Source organism: Acipenser ruthenus, chromosome 7 (assembly GCF_902713425.1).
Source record: "Acipenser ruthenus chromosome 7, fAciRut3.2 maternal haplotype, whole genome shotgun sequence".
In the NCBI taxonomy this organism is placed as follows: Eukaryota; Metazoa; Chordata; class Actinopteri; order Acipenseriformes; family Acipenseridae; genus Acipenser; species Acipenser ruthenus.
The window spans coordinates 46,740,886-46,759,732 of NC_081195.1; the positions used below are offsets into that span (position 1 = coordinate 46,740,886).

Below are 18,847 nucleotides of genomic sequence, written 5' to 3' on the forward strand. Positions count from 1 at the left end.
TGGAGGGCATAAAGCGCTTGAAAACAGCAAGATTTTAAAAACAAAACAAACAGTCCTTCAATCCTTAGCTCTTTTGTACCAGTTAGTGCCATCAGCACAACATACAAATACCCTAACATACTACAAAAATAACAACAACAAAGAAATTCAATATATGACCCTTGTGCTTTATTTTCCCAAGCATCACATTGCAACAAATGCAAAAGTCCCTTTAATTTACCTTCCCTTATTGCTGTAAACTATGTGTTATATGGCAAATTGACCATAATATTAATTTAAATAGATTTTTATATTTTTAGCTTACATGTTTATGTGAAGAGAAATATCTTTCTGCTTTTTTCTATCTTAATTTCATGGCATAACTTTTCTCCCTTTTAAATCAGCACTTATAGTTAATCAGCTAATTAAAAAACACATTTCATGTATGACTGCATGGCTTATTTGAGATGATGAGAAATGGAAACTGATTTTTTCAAATTAATTTTCCAGAAAACACAGTTATCTGAACAAAGTTCTCAAAGTCCAAACGATTGTTAGTAATTCTGTAGGTACGTTATACATTTCAAAATGTGAGTTTTGACTAGTTTATATATTCAATAAGCTCCAACGTATCTTTAATTACGCATGAATCCCAATGTTTACTCCTTTGAATGTTTGCTTACAAAAGCTAATTCGAATTCCAGTGCTAATTTACAAATGCAAAGTTGAATCGACAATGCAGTGGATACTTGCAAACTCCCACTGTTAACCTTTGAAATGGTGTGCATAATCAATGCAAGAGATGTATTGTGTCGTCTTGTAAGTTGTAATACCACATACACATTCAAATTGTCCCTACATTTTTTAAATGTGTGATGTAGTTCTGCATGTGTAATACTACATATGCAGTAAAGAGTTAATGAAAGAATCCAGTCACACATTTAATACCGGATACATCTCTGTTCATTATTTCTGACACCTGAATTTCCTGCTGTATGTGTACTTTTTAATAGACCTAATAAATGATTTGGTCATAGAAAAAAAGTCAACTTTGCAGTAATTTTAATTGGATATTTGCAAAATGAACTTTTTAAAATGACTGTGGGCTAAACCAGATTTATAGCATGTCTGTTAGAAAATCAAGAGACTTCAATTTTCGTAATTATTATGTGTTTCTAGGAAATAAAAGTAATACAATGTCATATTTTTATAAAAGAAAGGATGAACAAACCTAAACTGAACGATGACTCACTCACGGTTCAGCTATTAAATATAATAAATTCAGGAAACGTGTCATACGTGGGATTCAAATCAATTAGCGTCAATGTTTTGGTACAACTCATGGCTAATTTTACCAAGCTTTATCTCCCAGTACAGGATGCATTCACCATAACAGCACAATACACCGTGTCAAGACCACTATGAGCTCCCCCACAGCCACCCTTGCTTCACACCCCTCTATCTAAAGATGATAAGCACCCATACAAACTATCAGCTTGAATATATAGGCTGGCTGTGTTACTAACTTAATACATATATACAAAATATAGTATGTGGATGAGTATATGCATGCCCACGAGTTGAAGAAATAAATATGCATTGTTTTAGCCTACAATTCAGTCAAATAAAAGGAGGTTATTAGAAAAGATCTTGCATTAGTTGTATTTTAAAATACAATAATATTTTGCAATAGCCAACATTTACATTCTGTCTAATTAACAACAACAACAAATCTGAAAAAAAAACATTGCAGCTGCACTTGTGGTTCTTCACAGCTAAAAACTTAGTGGGAATCTAGTTTAAGAAAGCTGTGCGATATCAGTATTCACGCACGGCCAAATTGGAAGGCAGACAGAAACATTTCAATATACCTGCCCGTATTTTTATATTAATTAGGTCCTTTGCATTTGGAAGATTAATTTCTCTCCCTAAAAGAAAACTACATAAAAAGCCAAATTACCCAAAAGGTATTACCAAAACAGTGTGACAAAAAGGTGAGTCTTATTTGAATTTTTCCATGGAAACCCCGCCAATGTGTTCACCTACAGGGGCTAAAATCCTTTTGACCTTTTTGCACCACGGTACAGTGTGTTCCAACCGTGGACCTGCTATAGTAGTTGTCATAGTTTACTATTGTCATTGTAATACCTCATAAGTAGTTGTGGGATTTAGTTTTAGCATCCTGAGGTAATCCTACACAAATAAATTAGGTTCTCCAGATGCACACGATCTTCAACAAGAGTGCCAGTCAAATCCTTGGACTGTTTTTTTTTTAAGCAGCAGTACCGGTAGTGCTTTAAATAAACATCTAAATCTGCATAACCAGTGGCTTTTAAATAATAAAAAATAAAATTCTGAAGCTGCAAATACAAATTCCAAACTCTCTCAATCAAGTGTACCGAAAGATAACACCAACTTTATATGACATTCTCCTGAAGGAACTTTGCTTTTGTCACAAGGAGGACTCATCGTATGGAGATCAATCGGTTAATCAATTGTAATTGATTTATTATTATTATTATTATTTGTTTATTTAGCAGACACCTTTATCCAAGGCGATTTACAGAGACTAGGGTATGTGAACTATGCATCAGCTGCAGAGTCACTTACAACTACGTCTCACCCGAAAGACGTAGCACAAGGAGGTTAAGTGGCTTGCTTAAGGTCACACAGTGTGAGTCAGTGATTGAGCCGGGATTTGAACCGGGAACCTCCTGGTTACAAGCCCCTTTCTTTAACAGCCTCCTAGTCAAGCTTTAGTTACTTATTTATATTACTGAACAATTAAAACAATCCATAAGTTATCACAACCAAACAGACCTTAAATTTGCTGCCCTTGTGACTGAGTGCAACAATTACTTTATTCTGGCAGATAATGGATTAACAGATTAATGTGTAAATTTATTTAACAAATTGTTGAAGCATGTCGAGTAATTCCTTAGCATATACATTTAAGATCATTAAAAGTAAAAGACTGCAATCTGCTCTATTTGTCCAAACACCATGTATGTGAATGCAAAACAACTCTCCCATCCTGAAAAAGTAATTGGCCCAGGCTTTTACGCATCAGGGAAACAGCTTTTAAACCTTACATTCCTCACGTACCACAATATATAGGTGACAGGAATCTCAATTTGCACTGTATTTTAATGGCACTTTCATTCATAACTTCTATAGGTGAACTGAGTAACGTCTCTTTCAATGCACTTTGTTTTTGTATCATTTAGTTTAGGTACACGTAATGAATTGTGGATACTAAACTGTAAGCATTTCAGTTCTTATTGTTAAAGCTAAAATTAAAACAAGATGCTACAGTTTTGTTACCGAAACTGGTTTCAAATGATTGCGGTAAGGCAGTCTTAATTCCTACAAATTGATGCTTCTATGCTTTACTATTATTGTATTTATTTTGGTTTATTTCTTTCTCAGAAGAAACTCAAAGCTATCTTTCTATAGAATGGAGCTACACTGAATGGATCTATAATCCTGCCCTTCGTTTTGAGGAAAAGCTCTCCAGTCTCAGAGCCTAAGTATTGAGTGGATGGATATTGTACAACAGAGGTTATCATTATACCTCAAATATAACTGTAATGGCATCACTGGGACCATAGTTAGCAAATGGATCTAAAATGGAATCATGACCTGTATCCCACAGACTAATGGGAGCATGTTCTAAGAGATGCAGACAAAATTAACCATAGGACATCTTCTGAGGTACTGTATGTATGTTCAAACGTTCATAAAAACAAATGGAATTCTTCACAAATAATAACAGTTTTGAGATGTAACAATGACATCTGAATCTAATAAACCCCACATGCAGAGCTGACAAAATGCAAAACACAGAGAAATGACAGTCTGGGTAGTAAATTATGCAAGCATTGAACACTTCTTGACGATAGGTACTTGACCTACACCTTATTTTCAGCTGCTTCTGGGTTTGAAATCAGCCATCTTAATTTCCAATGGCTGCATATAGTAGACCACGTCAGTATGACACATATTTATCTCTACATAAAGATAATCTTTGACTTTCAATTGCAGATTGCAGTTGAAACCAGTGGCAGTCCCAATTTGATACAGGAAGATGATAACAGCTACTTTTAGTGCCTGCATTCAAATGCAGGTGGAAGTGTAGCATAATGCTCTAGAGAATCCTAAATCAGAAGCAGACCTTGCAAAATGAAAATCGTTTAGAAGATGGGGGTAGGGCTGTATGCTGTAATTTGAAGGCTGTGACTAATAATATCCTGTGACTAGTAATGAGAAGTATACCATCATAGAGAATTGGACATGCACTAGGTTTTATTCTGCCTTGTTATATTTAACACAGGTTCATTGATCAACCAACGCTTTCATATTTCAGAACTTCTTCATTAATATGCCTGATTAGCTCAGTTAACATTATCAAGCTGGTGCAGAGAAAGTCTATAGGAAAAATGAAAACTTAATTTGATAAAGATTCTAAAAGTCCTGTTCAAAAGGTTTACTCCCATTACACAATTGAATAGAAGCATTAATATCTGCTGCTTATGCAAATCAACATCATTTAATGGCTCATGCAAACTTAGGTGTCAAATAAGGTTACGTTTTTTAACACACAAATGGGAAATAATTGCATAGAATATGGAAATATGGGCAGCAGTGTGGAGTAGTGGTTAGGGCTCTGGACTCTTGACCGGAGGGTCGTGGGTTCAATCCCAGGTGGGGGGACACTATTGCTGTACCCTTGAGCAAGGTACTTACCTAGATTGCACCAGTAAAAACCACAACTGTATAAATGGGTAACTGTATATAAAAAATAATCCGATATCTGTATAATGTGATATCTTGTAACAACTGTAATTCGCCCTGGATAAGGGCGTCTGCTAAGAGATAAATAATAATAATAAATAATATTGGTGTTTGGTGTCTAAAACAGGCAATTGTTTGAGAGCCTGACACTTTATATTTATGTTTTTTTTTTTTTTTAAATCAGCTACTTAACACATTTCCTACCTACATTTTAATCTAGGTCATTATCTTTCCAAAATCTTCACAATAATACCAGCCCAGCACTATTTCCCTCGTTCTCTCTCTCCCTCTCCATGATGGAATGCTTTTAGCTCCAAAGTCATTTTCATTGCACTGCAGCCAGCCATTATTATTGCTCTGGACTCTACTGAATCAGAGATCATATGAGAACAACCAAGCATCACCAAATTAGCTTGATGACAAGAGTGATCCATAATTCAACCAAAGCTAATGGTAGCCAAAGATACTACACTGTGCAATAATATTACATTTAAAAGGAAACTACAGATGTTCATGAAAACACAGATGTGACTTTTAAAGAAACATTGATATTGTGTTTAAAAACAATGGCAACATAAACCCCAAATGACTTCAGCCCCCATTTGAATTAATGGGTTTATAGCTAATGTCATAATTCCATAAATACTTCCGTTTTCCAGATTCTTTCAAGACTGCACATGTAAGACCTATATATAAATGGAAAAACAACTTATATGATCAGAAAATAACTGTTTAAAACATGTTGTTAATGTATGGAGTTCCATCCTCATAGAATTGTGTTCTGAGTGCATGTACAGTTGTGAGTACAGTATAAATAAATGGTACCTCCAACAATTTTAATGGTATGAATTTACAGTAGCTAGAATCAGCTAATTTGCAGGAAGAGTTAGATTGTTTAATTACTGTATTCCTCTCTGACAAATGGCATTTGCCTTTGGACTTGCTTCAAAATATGGCCCCAGCTGTTTGGATGCTTTATCCTAAATAGTCTTATATACTTTGCATAGATCCTGCCCACAATTACAGACAAAATGATGTGTGTACTTAATATACATTATATTATGCGTCAGCAGAGGTATTTTTCATCAGTATTACCACATGCTGTCCACTATTATTAACAGTAATTATGCATGGAATGTTTTAAACATGGCTGCAGCTGATTGGCAAGCCCGAGATCTGGCTTCTCACTCTGGGTTCCTCACATCTTTGAAGCTTGCTTTATATTCTACCTAAATAAAATGCTGTGTAAAACCAGAAAATAAAAAAAGACTTTCTATAGAACAGTTTGTCTCAGGAGGGCCATTCTGTTTAGACTTGATAGCAGTTTCAGAGGCATCAGTCAGTTCAACTCAGCTCCCATCAATATTCAACTCTCTTATTCCCAGTATCTCAATTGAGGCTCTGCTGCTTGTATTTTATTTTATGATGGATCCTTCTTTACTTTGAATTAGTGTTAGTTCCATGGTGTGATCCCAAATTCAGATTAAGCAATCATCCTGTTTGTGATTCAGTATGACTCACAAGTGAATGGGCAGAAATGAGCCATGAGCCTGCCACTGTCTGAGCACTGCTCAGTAGAGATAACCACTGAGAGAAATGCATTCGCACCCCGGATTGATGGAGCAGCAGCCATTTTTCACCCAGTCTGAGAAGAAAAAAACAGCATACAGATGCTGCCGGGGATGTCATGGAGCATCTTTATTCAGCAGTAGGGGACCTAAGCAGTCACCTACACAAATCAAGTTTTAACTGGGCCATTAAAAGTCAGATTTATTGTATCTTCTGGATTTCAAGCAAGCTCCTTCCTAATTATATATATATATATATATATATATATATATATATATATATATATATATATATATATATATATATATATTCCAGCAGTGGTGTCTTCTGGATTCTAATATGGCTCGTTATATACTTCACATACATCAGTCACTAAGAGCTATGAGCTGCAAAGCTGTATTCCTTCTTTCTACTGTATGTGTTACAATGCCAGACAGTTACTGTACCTCAGTTTAAATCCTTTCGCACCACATATTGTTGTGTGTGGAAGGGTTGGTGTATAGTACATAGACTGTTCACATACCATGGCTGTAATTTTACCAAGGGCTCTTGCCACCAAAACCCCAATATAAAATGACAGCTTTATAGTACAGTGGGTAGTAATGTATTTATTATAATTAGTAAATGGTTTACAAGATGAAGAAGAAGCTTGGAGTTCATTATAAGAGAATAATAAAAAGTAGGGTTTCATACAATAGTTAATATCATTTTTTAAAATTCCAACGGAGAAAGATTATAATAATCTACAAATTATAATAAACACAACGATTATAACACAAAGATTATAATAAATGCATAACTTTTTTTTTTAATCCCTGCAAATGAGAACGTGTGATGTGACAAGTGACAAAAAGAACCTAACAAAGACTTTAGCAAATAGTAAACATGATGCAGGCAAGTGTTCAACATGCACAGTAAAGGGAGCTTGTGGCAGGGTAGAAGCCCTGCCAGTGTGTGTCTGTGTGGGGAACGTTGGGTTGGCAGTGAGGTGGTTACATTTCTCCCTGTCATAAGATGTGGGAATGTGGCTGGAATGATTAATTAGGCTCCAGCCACTGGTGTATAAAATAGGTGTTCACGGATGTTAGTTTAGGATTAATTTTGGTGATAAAGGTGGATGTGCGTGTTTGTGTTCTGTGCTGTGCTGTCCTGTCTTGTTTACTTTTGTGAATTTTCGTAAACCCTTTTTTTTTGGCCCTTGTGCCGTTTATTTTGTTAAGTGTATTTTCTGAAGTGTTTTGTCTGCTTTATTTTTGTTTATTTGTGAATTAAAGAGTCCATTAGCGCAATTTAACTTGCAGCTTTCAGTGTCAGAGTCTCTCTCCCTGCTACCGCGCCACAGAGCTACATAAAAAAGGTGACAGTGTGCATCCTAGAATAGTAACATTATGCTGTGTTCCCTTTATCAAACATGAACAAGCACAAATTATTCAGGAGGCGTGATGTCTTTTCTCAGAGAAAGTGGCAGTTTTTCGAGTTTTCAACAGAGACTTGGTGGCACTGCCAGTCCTGTAGCATTGATGATTCCCTTCAGAACAAATGAACATGTTTCCCGACCAGATAAACTGCACTAACTAGAATATATCCAACTGCACACCTGTAAATTAAAGCTCAGCTGGGGAAGTAACGTACACTTAAAAGAAAACAGCCATTATAAAACAATTGGTTTCATAAGTATATGACTTTGAATTATTAAAATTGGACTTCATTCTTTTAAAACTGAAGTTGAAGCATGGGCACTCTAAGGGGTGATCAATATTTAGCTTTACTGATTGAACTGCAGATTTTTTAGCTCTGATCAATCCTGACAGCAGTCTACATTGGTTAAGTTTTGCTTAAAGCAAAAAAACATCTTCTGCCCTTAGAAGCAGTGAACAGCTTCCAGGTGGAGTACTGCCATGCCCTGTCTGATAAAATACTGCACGAGTATTTGCTGTAAGAATTCTTCCTGATTAGGTTGGTTTTCATGCATATTCAGATACCACTTTACCAGCCTGCTTGCTATTCAGTATCTTCCACAAAGACCCCAATAGAGGAAACACTTTTCAGACGTCTTTGTGGACAGCTCTACTACAACAGCATTTGACATTCAAAATGCTTTTAAAACAGACATTTTTGTATTTTGATACAACAGAGAGACAAGGCTTTATTTAACCAATCCAAATCCCATATCCGCCCAGACGCACATCCATTTTAATACATCCCTCAATGTGTGCAGTTCTTTAAATAAAAGACACGAATCCGGTATTGAGCGTAACTGTGCAAGAACACGTTTGATGAACTCTGTCACAGCTCTCAACTCCCTAAATTACTGGTGGCGCACACACTAAACACGTCATGCAGCTGCTGAATGCAAACATACCCCTGTATGCAACAGCACATTCACATCACACTTCATGGAGTAGTTATGCAGTAAACCTGTAATATATAGTGAAGGAAAACTGTTGTAGACTTTTGTGCTTTGTCTGTCAAACGTGTTCTAGAGATCATACCGAGATTAAAAAAAATAATAATAATAAAAAAAAAAAAAAAAAAAAAAAAAAATATGAAATCGGTGCACAGCAATATATATTTTTTGTAACTTTACATGTGCAAAATGTTGTTGAACAATATATAAATTACATTTTACGTTATTGTAATGTGCCAATACAAGTTGAAACATCTGGGAACTGCTGTGTTTTATTAAAATATTTTTAAAGCTATTTTGTAGACTATTTGATATGTGTTACACACACGGTGCATTTAAATCAATGTGGGTTTTATTTCGCAGGGAGATTCAGGTCACTCATCATGGTTTTTCCTCATAGCTCTCAGATTAGGTTGTCAACAGGCTCCAGAACCTCAGGACACTTTAAGGCAGGTCAGGTTTTTTAAGTGTGAACGGCTTGAGGAGTTTAGTAAATGTATTTAATTGTGGTGGCGATTTATATCCGGAGAGCCTCGTAACAACGATTAATCGTATTGCTTGAATTTTTTACACACCATTATTAAAGATAACTTTTCACTCACCTGCTCTCTTTCATTTAACTTTGTGGCAGCAGGTAGTTTCTATTTGTTTAATATTTCTTGCTTCACACAGTCCCGCCCAGTCAGAGACTCAGAAATCCAATCAGCTGCTGTATAGGTCTGATTGATGGAAACGATCCTCGCAGGCAGGTGTGTGTAAATAAAGTAAACGGTTCTGTATTTTGACGTTTCTGTTGTAGGGGGAGGGAAAATCTTATTCAGGGATATATTTCCATTCGGTAATAACGATACTATTAACTAAAAGGCTCAAAACTATAGGTTGTGCGTGCCCCTTGTTAGTAGCTGCCAGTCTGTTTTTCATTCAACGGTTTCCTTCAGTTTTCTTGACAGCGTTTGTAGATTCGGTTCGGTATTCAACCAAATCTTTTGAGATGGATTCGGTATTCGGCCGAATGCCAAAAACTTGGATTCGGTGATTCGGTGCATCCCTAATATATATATATATATATATATATATATATATATATATATATATATATATATATATATATATATAATTGATTTCTTATCAGACACCCTTATCCAGGGCGACTTACAATTGTTACAAGATATCACATTATTTTTTACATACAATTACCCATTTATACAGTTGGGTTTTTACTGGAGCAATCAAGGTAAAGTACCTTGCTCAAGGGTACAGCAGCAGTGTCCCCCACCTGGGATTGAACCCACGACCCTCCGGTCAGGAGTCCAGAGCCCTAACCACTACTCCATACTGCTGCCCATATATATATTGTGGTAGAGTGGCTTGCGGCCAAGGTAGACAACGGAGGAAAACAGCATCAACACAGGAACTGTAGTTCAGCGCTTTCCACGCACTTTTAATAAACACAAAACACAAGAATAAAATAGTTTGAGCAAAACATTGCACATAGAACTCTTCAACTGATCAAAACAAAACAGCACCCAAGCACAGCTATCACCGTACCTTTCTCACAGTCTTCTTTGCTCCACACTCTCCTACACAAATACACCAAACATTAATTTCTTTGTTCCTTGTGGCCAGGGGTAGACTGACAATTAATTATTCAATTCCCACCTGGCCACATTCCACACTTTTCCAACCGTACCTCAATCACTCAATTAAACACAATTTCCATCATCAGACAACCACACACATGTGCACCTATGTGCAGAGCCTCAGCACTGCACACATCCTCCCCCTACTTTACCACTATATATATATATATTAGAGAGAGAGATGCCTTTAATGCCAACATTTTTGTATTGTACTATTTAAATATGCAGTACTAATTATTAAGACAAAAATAACCATCATCATTCTTCTACCAAGGCTTTTAATGAAAAATATGCATACAAAAAGGTCTGTGTTTTTTTCCCTTTTACATATTTTCAGTATTTTGGAATAAACACCTGACTGTCACCTTATTCCCTCTTGAGCTTGCATGCTGATGCGACACCCAACCTTATTTGATATTTATTTATGGTACGACCTTATTGGGGGGTGTGTGTGTGTGTGTGTGTGTGTGTGCGTGTGTGTATATATATGAGAAACATTACTGTTATCATTAGAAGAAAAGGCACCATATAATACTAGCTTCTTTATTCTAAAGACACTTTTCCTACAATTGCTGTATAGACAAAGAGAGTTTCTGTCCTACCTGGATCTTGCTCTCAGACAGCCTTCCTCAAAGTAATCTGCACACCTTATTGTACTCTCCAGTCTCAAAGTGTGCAAAATTAAGAACGGCACCGTTTCAACCCGACATCCCAGCATAGCATCTAGAGATGTCTGTTAAAGGCGGGCACAGCAACATCGGGAAAAAAGAAAATTGCTGCTGAGCTCTTTTGTTTCCGTCCTCTTATATGATGCAATGAGGCTCTACTGTTTTTTTTTTGTAGTTCAGCTGCTGTTTAGAGAGGGTAATTTACATTTTCCAGCATAGTGATCTCTGTATCCGCCCCTATCTGTTACCTCAGGAGGGGTGTGGACATGTGAAAGCTTGTGGGTGTGTGTGTGTGTGTGTGTGTGTGTGTGTGTGTGTGTGTGTGTGTGTGTGCGCGCTACATTTGGCATCTGAATGGTAGACCATCATGGGATCATTCTGATTACATTGGAAATGAAGCTCCAAGTGATTCAGTGTTTAAATGAAAAAAAGAAAAAAGAAAGAATATATATACAGACATTTAGATAACAAAGGGGTAGAGGAATCATTCAGCTGAGAGCATACCATTAAGAGTTGTTTGATTTTTTATTTTAAATTACCCCAGTAACCAAAGAACCAGACTACTGAATGAGGTATCAAGACAGACTGTCAAATTCTTTAATTATGAAATTAAATATAATGTCATTTAAAACCGCAGAAAATGTATTGCATCAGAGATGATATAGGTCACACAGAGGGAATTTAAAGTACCCATGAAAAGATCAAACCTCAAAGACTCACATTATATGCAGGATAAAGATTTTGTAAAAAAAAAAAAAAAAAACAGTCAGGCAAGTCATTTCAAAATCAGTTGCTCCCAGGGATAAGGTTTGGGGTGCCGGCCATAGCAATGGGAACAAATACATAAGAATGCTTTACTATATACGCTATATTACACATTGGATTAATCAGAATGTTAGTACAATTAATGTTTACTTACATTCTGGCATGCTTTCAGAGCATGGCAACATTTTCTGATTTGACTGATCTTAGCTTTCTCCAGCAAATCAAATCAGTTACAGATCCTAGATTTAAAGCTTATCTCTCTGTTAAAGCTCAGGGAGCTATAGCAACCAATGGTCACAAGTATAGTGAGCTACACTGGTTTTACTCTAGTTCAGAGGCAGTGAAAATATTTCCTGTTGTATTCAAATTACCCAGCATATAACAAATTATACTGGAGACTACTTGTCTCAAGAGTAAGGCGTATGCATTTATTTTCAGTGCCTGTATGGCTAAGGGGCTGTCAGCCTCTTATATTCCCTAAAACAAATGGCATCAATTAGGCCTTACAGCTAAATTCAACTACTCTTAAATGTGAAATGTTCCAAACAGCCTCTCTCAATCCACAATCTACATTTTCTAAAGTGCATAACACATATTTTTTAATGTTACAGTGGTTTAAACATTGCCACAAACTCCCAAATATTAATTTATATATAATGCATTGAATGATCAGAAAAAGCAAACAATACTGTAATTTCAGTTATCAAACTAATGTATTCCATGCTACTTTACCTTTTTGTACTAATCCTGTGTGGCGTTCCATATTTTACACAGCACCATAGACTCCAGGTAAAGAATACGTCAACATTGACATAGTATTGTACAGTATATAATAATAATTATAAATTACTCTGTTTATCTCTAATCATTTGGCTTGCCATAACCATTATAATATACTGTAGCAACCAAGCAAATAACTATTTTCTACACACTACACTTTGCTATTTGTGTGGTACTGAATGTCATTCTCTGCCATTATTTTCTGTTTCAATATATATATATATATATATATAAGTGTCTAGCATTAGTCTTTTTAGTTCCCACAACCATAACATGTACCCTTCTACTGAATTGCCGGACAATAAAAATGAAGAAAAGATGATACCACATTGAGTAGTGCTCTGTATTTCTATTCTCAACATGCTTCTCCTAACTGAGTATTGCATTCATATATTTCTGTTTGATTTTTGAAATGGGCGGATTGTGGCATTTTAAACTCAAAAAGTTACACAAAGTCCCAGACAACAACATATTAATATTAGTTTATTTACCAGATGCCTTTATACAAGGCGACTTACAGAGACTAGGGTGTGTGACCTATGCATCAGCTGCAGAGTCACTTACAACAATGTCTCACCCGAAAGACGGAGCATAAGGAGGTTATGTGACTTGCTCAAGGTCAGTAGCTGAGCTGGGATTTGAACCGGGGACCTCCTGGTTACAAGCCCTTTTCTTTAACCACTGGACCACACAGCCTCCTATGCGCCAGCACTGAGTGGCATCAAAAAATATTACTTTGTTCAACCTCATTTCTTCAGTTCAAGCAGAAAACTCATCATTGTACTGGCACCCAGGGCACCTCTTTCCACTGAACAGACACTTTTCTAACTATAAGTCACAGTGTTCTTTCACTTGACCCATCACAGAAACATTTGACAAAAACATGTTACATCTACTTTAAATTGCTAGGAAGCACCAACATTTCATTACAACATTAGCCATTATTTAAAATCGTCTAATAAATATGTCCATCATTTTGTAACTGTCTATATTGTTTGGACTATAATACTGCATGTGTTTGTTTGAGAGGCTCTTAATAATGTTATTCACATAGTCACTAAATCGAGAACCTTGGACAGCAACTGGTGCTATGACTGTATGCTTCATGTGTATCTCCTTTATGAACAGAACAATAGTATATACTCAAAGGAAGTACTTGTTTGAGGGACACTGTTGGAGAGTGCAGCCAGCAGGGAAGCACACAGATCACAGAGTTTGGTGCAAAACCAATTATTTTTATTTAAGAACAATAATAAACAAAAAAGATAATTGAACAAAATATCAAACAATTTGAAGAAAGAAAAACTGAACACCAAAAATAACTATTTATAGTCACCTAATCACTGGTACTAACTCCAATAACTGAGTCCAACCATAGAGCTGCAAAACTACCCTCTGATCTACACAAAAAGAAGATCCTGACTGAACAAACTAACAGCCTTTATACCCTTCCAGGCCTACCCCTCCCCCAGAATAAACCATTATTCAGGTGGTTATATAAAAACAAACCAGCAAACAATTATTAATAATAGATATCAAAGTATTCAAAAAGAAACATAAATCAATGAATACATATATAACTAAACATTAATCTAGCACGTGCATTAAAACTATACTTTAAAACAAGCAGAGGGAAACTTAATTAAAGTCAGCTATCCCCCTTTCAATATCTTCTACAGGTACTGCCCTGACTACAGGAAGTCAGTACACAGGGAAATCAGTACCCAGGGAAGTCAGTAAAAGCTTCTCTCACCAATATGGCTGGTTCCCCACTTCCTGTCAAGATGGAGGAACACACCACCACACCCAACTCAGGTTACCTAAACCATTGCATATCAAAAAACATGCACATTAAAATAGCTGTTCATTTTAAAGTTTATCTTAACAATAGTACTGCAATACATTGTTCTGGAAGTGTGCACCATTCCAAACCAACTGTCTAAACAGTACACTTGATTAACCTTTCATTTGTTTTTCAGGGCACTCCCAACCACAGGCCTCCCATCCCCATATAACAGGTAAGTGAAGTTGTTTTTTTTTGTTCTTTCCTTTTCATTACTAGACACAAGGATCAGCAACACAATACAAAAACAGTTAAAAAGCATTTGCAGTAAATGTCCAGATACATACTGAGCCAATGTGAGGGTCTCAGTATGTTATTCACATACACACGTTATTCATGTATTCACCTTAGACAGCAACTGCTGCTAATACTGTATGCTTCATGTGTATATCCTCTATACTGTTTATATTGCTTTTTGCATAAAACTAAAAATAGGAGCTTACTTTAAAGACTTAGATGCTGGTAAATATACTGTAAACCTGCTTTACAAATAAGGTGGGGACAAAAAAAAAAAACACTGGCTTATGTGCATAAATGTACAAAGACCTAAGAGATAAACATGCTTTATAAATACAACTGATAATAATTATTGATCTTATTAAAGATATTCTCAAACTTAAAAGCAGGACAAAATGAATTTGTTATAACAAATACCATTTTTATTTTACTCAAAGGGTGGGACTGTTATAGTAACATGTGCTAGATTTATTGAAGTCTGGCAGGCTAGAGTGTTGTGCTTTTACACCAAGTAATTTGCCGTCCTTGTTACATTCAAGGTAAAAATCAGTTAACCATATTGCTTACGTACATCCCCCATTAGTCTGGTTACTTGACTTTGTACTGTACTTAACTAAAATCTGTGTTACAGAGACCCACTGTAAATAGGCTTAAGTTACCAGCAACGATATGCTTTGTATGTCCCCAGTAATCTTTTGATTGGCTGATCAGATGCTTTTAAAATAAAGCTGACTTTATATTTTTATTGCAAACTGAACATTTACGAAATGACTGGCAGACATTTTAGTTCGGGTTAAATCACTGCAGCATGGAGGTCATTTAATAGTGTGGAGTAGTGGTTAAGGCTCTGGACTCTTGACCGGAGGGTCGTGGGTTCAATCCCAGGTAGGGGACACTGCTGCTGTACCCTTGTGCAAGGTACTTTACCTAGATTGCTCCAGTAAAAACCCAACTGTATAAACGGGTAATAGTATGTAAAAAAAAATAATGTGATATCTGTATAATGTGAAATAATGTGATATCTTGTAACAATTTTAAGTTGCCCTAGATAAGGGCGACTGCTAAGAAATAAATATAATATAATAAATATATTTACCTTGAGCAGCTGCAAGGGAAAGGGCACATCATGTATCTACGAAATAACATTTCATATAAAAGGGGTGATGCTATTTGCTTTGTAAATTCACTGTATAATAAAATCTTCTACTTCTCATTTTTAAGAAATTTGAAGTGTCTGTTAGTACATAATGCACATGCCCTCCCGAATTCCACTTTGGATTGATAGTGCCTGTACTGGGCTGGCAATCGGAAGCCAGCATGATTCCTAACCAGGGCTGCGGTGAATAGGGACTCCCTAACCACAGTCGTATGGGATACCTTGACCAATATACAATACATGCACAGACCTAGGAAGAGCAGTTCAGTTTTATGAGGAATTGGAATCATTTAGACATGGAAAGTCCATGTGGATAATCTGTATGATGTTAAGGTAACACATGTTATGTTACTCTGTTAAAATAATAATAATAAAAAAAATAATTACAAAATACCACCTTAACAAACACTATTGTAAATAATGGCAGTTATAAGTCTTCTGTGATGTGTGGTAAATGGTACTAGTATGTTACCACTTCAAAAGAACTGGAATGAAAAAAATAAGGTGTAAACAGGCTGTCAAGAAAGGCAGGAGGCAGGAATTAACTCACCAATGGAGAAACTGAATACCCATCACTGATCGAAACTAACCTGCAGTGAAGAGGGTTTTAAATTAATTTTGAACAGTGACAAGATGGCGTGTGATCATTATTTCACTGACAGTTAACACAACCAGGCTACTTGAGCAGCAGGGTCCACTTTATACTTAAAATAAAGAAATGTTATATATCTATATCTATCTATCTATCTATATATATCTATATAAAAGCTTCTTTCTCTCCTGAGCTTTTCACTAGTCAAAGTACAGTTACGCTTTGACTTTTAAAACGCAGTGAATGTAGAAGCCTTTTGGCGACTTTCACATGATTTGATTGTTTTTTGTAATGCTTAAATTTGCATATCCCGATTAACCATAAATAAAAAAAAAATATATATATATATACACACACACACACACACACACACACACACACACACACACACACACACACACACAGTGCTCCCTTGCTATAAGGCTCTCGGTTATAAGGCGCCTCGGATGTAAGGCTCCTACAACAGGTCCCCCAAATCCCTATACAAGTGATTCATGCAATATTTCGACAGTAAATACAGTACCGGTGTTGTTCAAACTGTAAACAACTTCTCAGTCTAACTTCCATTTCTGTCTCTCCCTTTTGATACAGTATCTGAACTGAAGAAAAGCTGTGCTGGCACTTTATAACACAGACATCTTATTCAGCATTTGTTTTATAACTAAATAAATATTAGGCCTATTACGTGGTTATCTTTCGTAATGTATGGACTTTTTTGCGGCGAGAGGAGCTGCTTCAGCTTCGCTTTAGCCCCGCTCTGGCAGCCGAACCTGGGGCGAGCCCATTCCCCCTTCCTCTCTCCCGACCCACTCTCCTCCTTGCACTTGGTTTGTCTGTCACTTTGAACTGAACTCCGGACTGCCATTTACCTCGGCTATTTATAGTTTAAAAACTGCTAATTGAAATGATCCACAAGTGGGAATGTTACCTTTTTTTTGTAAAAAAAAAATAGTGTTGATTACATGGTCCTTTATGCAGGGTTAATTCGCGGAAAGTTACATTTTTGCTTCACTGTATGTGCAATATAGATGTGTCAGATGTGAGTTATGTGTCCCGCAGTATCCTAGTTGAAATCCTACAAATTAAGTAAGTGTAGGTTATTATTTTTGTTTCTAAGCTTTATTAGCTTTGTTTCCATTTTCACTGTTCCATTTACCAATGTGTTGCTGCATTTCGAGTACATTTTCTTTATTTAAAATATAGAGAATCCTAGCCCTCTTTTCTGTTTTGGACAATGGTTAAAACTGCTTTATGAGATTTATGTGGCAGCAGAAATACTAGAAGAAATACTAAAATAAGTCCTCTCCATCATCATTCTCTTACAAGCACAGCTAGTCTGGTGATTTAGTTATGACTATTCCAGACAAGGTCTAACTCATACAAACCATACCCACCCCCCCATGCAAAATTAACATCTGTATAAAACAATTGGGTTGATAATAAAGGCTGAACAGAACTGAGTGAGTGTTAGAGCTTACAGGAATCTCAAAGACCAACAATACTGCAAGGCTAATGATGAACACTAGCATTGCACAGCTCTGCTAAGACCAGCAAACCTACAATTACATTGTACAACAGGAGTGTAAATCAATAACCTGAGCAACATCCGAAGAATCCGACCCTTCCTCACCAACTACGCTACCCAGCTCCTGGTCCAGGCCCTGGTACTCTCCCGCCTAGACTACTGCAACTCCCTCCTGGCTGGCCTCCCTGCGTCCGCCACCCATCCGCTCCAGCTCATCCAGAACTCTGCTGCCCGCCTGGTGTTCTCTCTGCCTCGCTTCGCCCACGCCATTCCACTACTCCGCTCGCTCCACTGGCTCCCGATCACCGCTCGCATCCAGTTCAAGACTCTTGTACTAGCCTACAGATGCCTTGACCAGACTGCACCCAGCTACCTCCAGACCCTCATCTCTCCCTACACCCCCACTCGACCTCTCCGCTCCGCCTGCACTAGAAGACTGGCTCTACCTCCGCTACGCTCCCCTGCCTCCAGAGCCCGCTCCTTCTCCACCCTTGCTCCGCAGTGGTGGAATGACCTTCCTACAGATGTCAGGACTGCCCAGTCCCTGACCACATTCCGGCGCCTCCTTAAGACTCACCTCTTCAAACAGCACCTGTAGAACTCCTCTGTTTGTATCCTGGGACACTATCACCCTTCATTTAAATGTGCTTTATTTTGCTCTTATCTGCCCCCTATTTTACTGCATTTAATCCTGTACTTCAGAATACTGTAATCTGCCAAGTGTTTAACTTGTAGTATTTTGTATTTAATCATATCCTGATGTAACTATCACTATTTAATCATATCCTGATGTAACTATCACTATTATCTGCTGTATTATTGAATTGTGGTTTGTCACACTTGAACAAAAGTTATTGTATTTCTTGCTCTTATTGTATTACTTGTATTGTAA

At 36.8% G+C, this 18,847-nt stretch overlaps 1 protein-coding gene across 16 annotated transcripts in view; it reads right to left on the minus strand.

The window, feature by feature from the left end:
• Nucleotides 1-18,847, minus strand: part of LOC117415248 (membrane-associated guanylate kinase, WW and PDZ domain-containing protein 2) — a 302,693-nt gene that overhangs the window by 151,275 nt on the left and 132,571 nt on the right. The window contains exon 1 of one of the 16 annotated variants that reach the window (XM_059027159.1): nucleotides 10,992-11,194. The exons of the other annotated variants lie outside the window; for them this stretch is intronic. The gene's annotated coding sequence lies outside the window, so the exon portion shown is untranslated. Of the gene's footprint in view, nucleotides 1-10,991; nucleotides 11,195-18,847 lie in introns of those variants that run through there. 16 annotated transcript variants of the gene reach the window in all.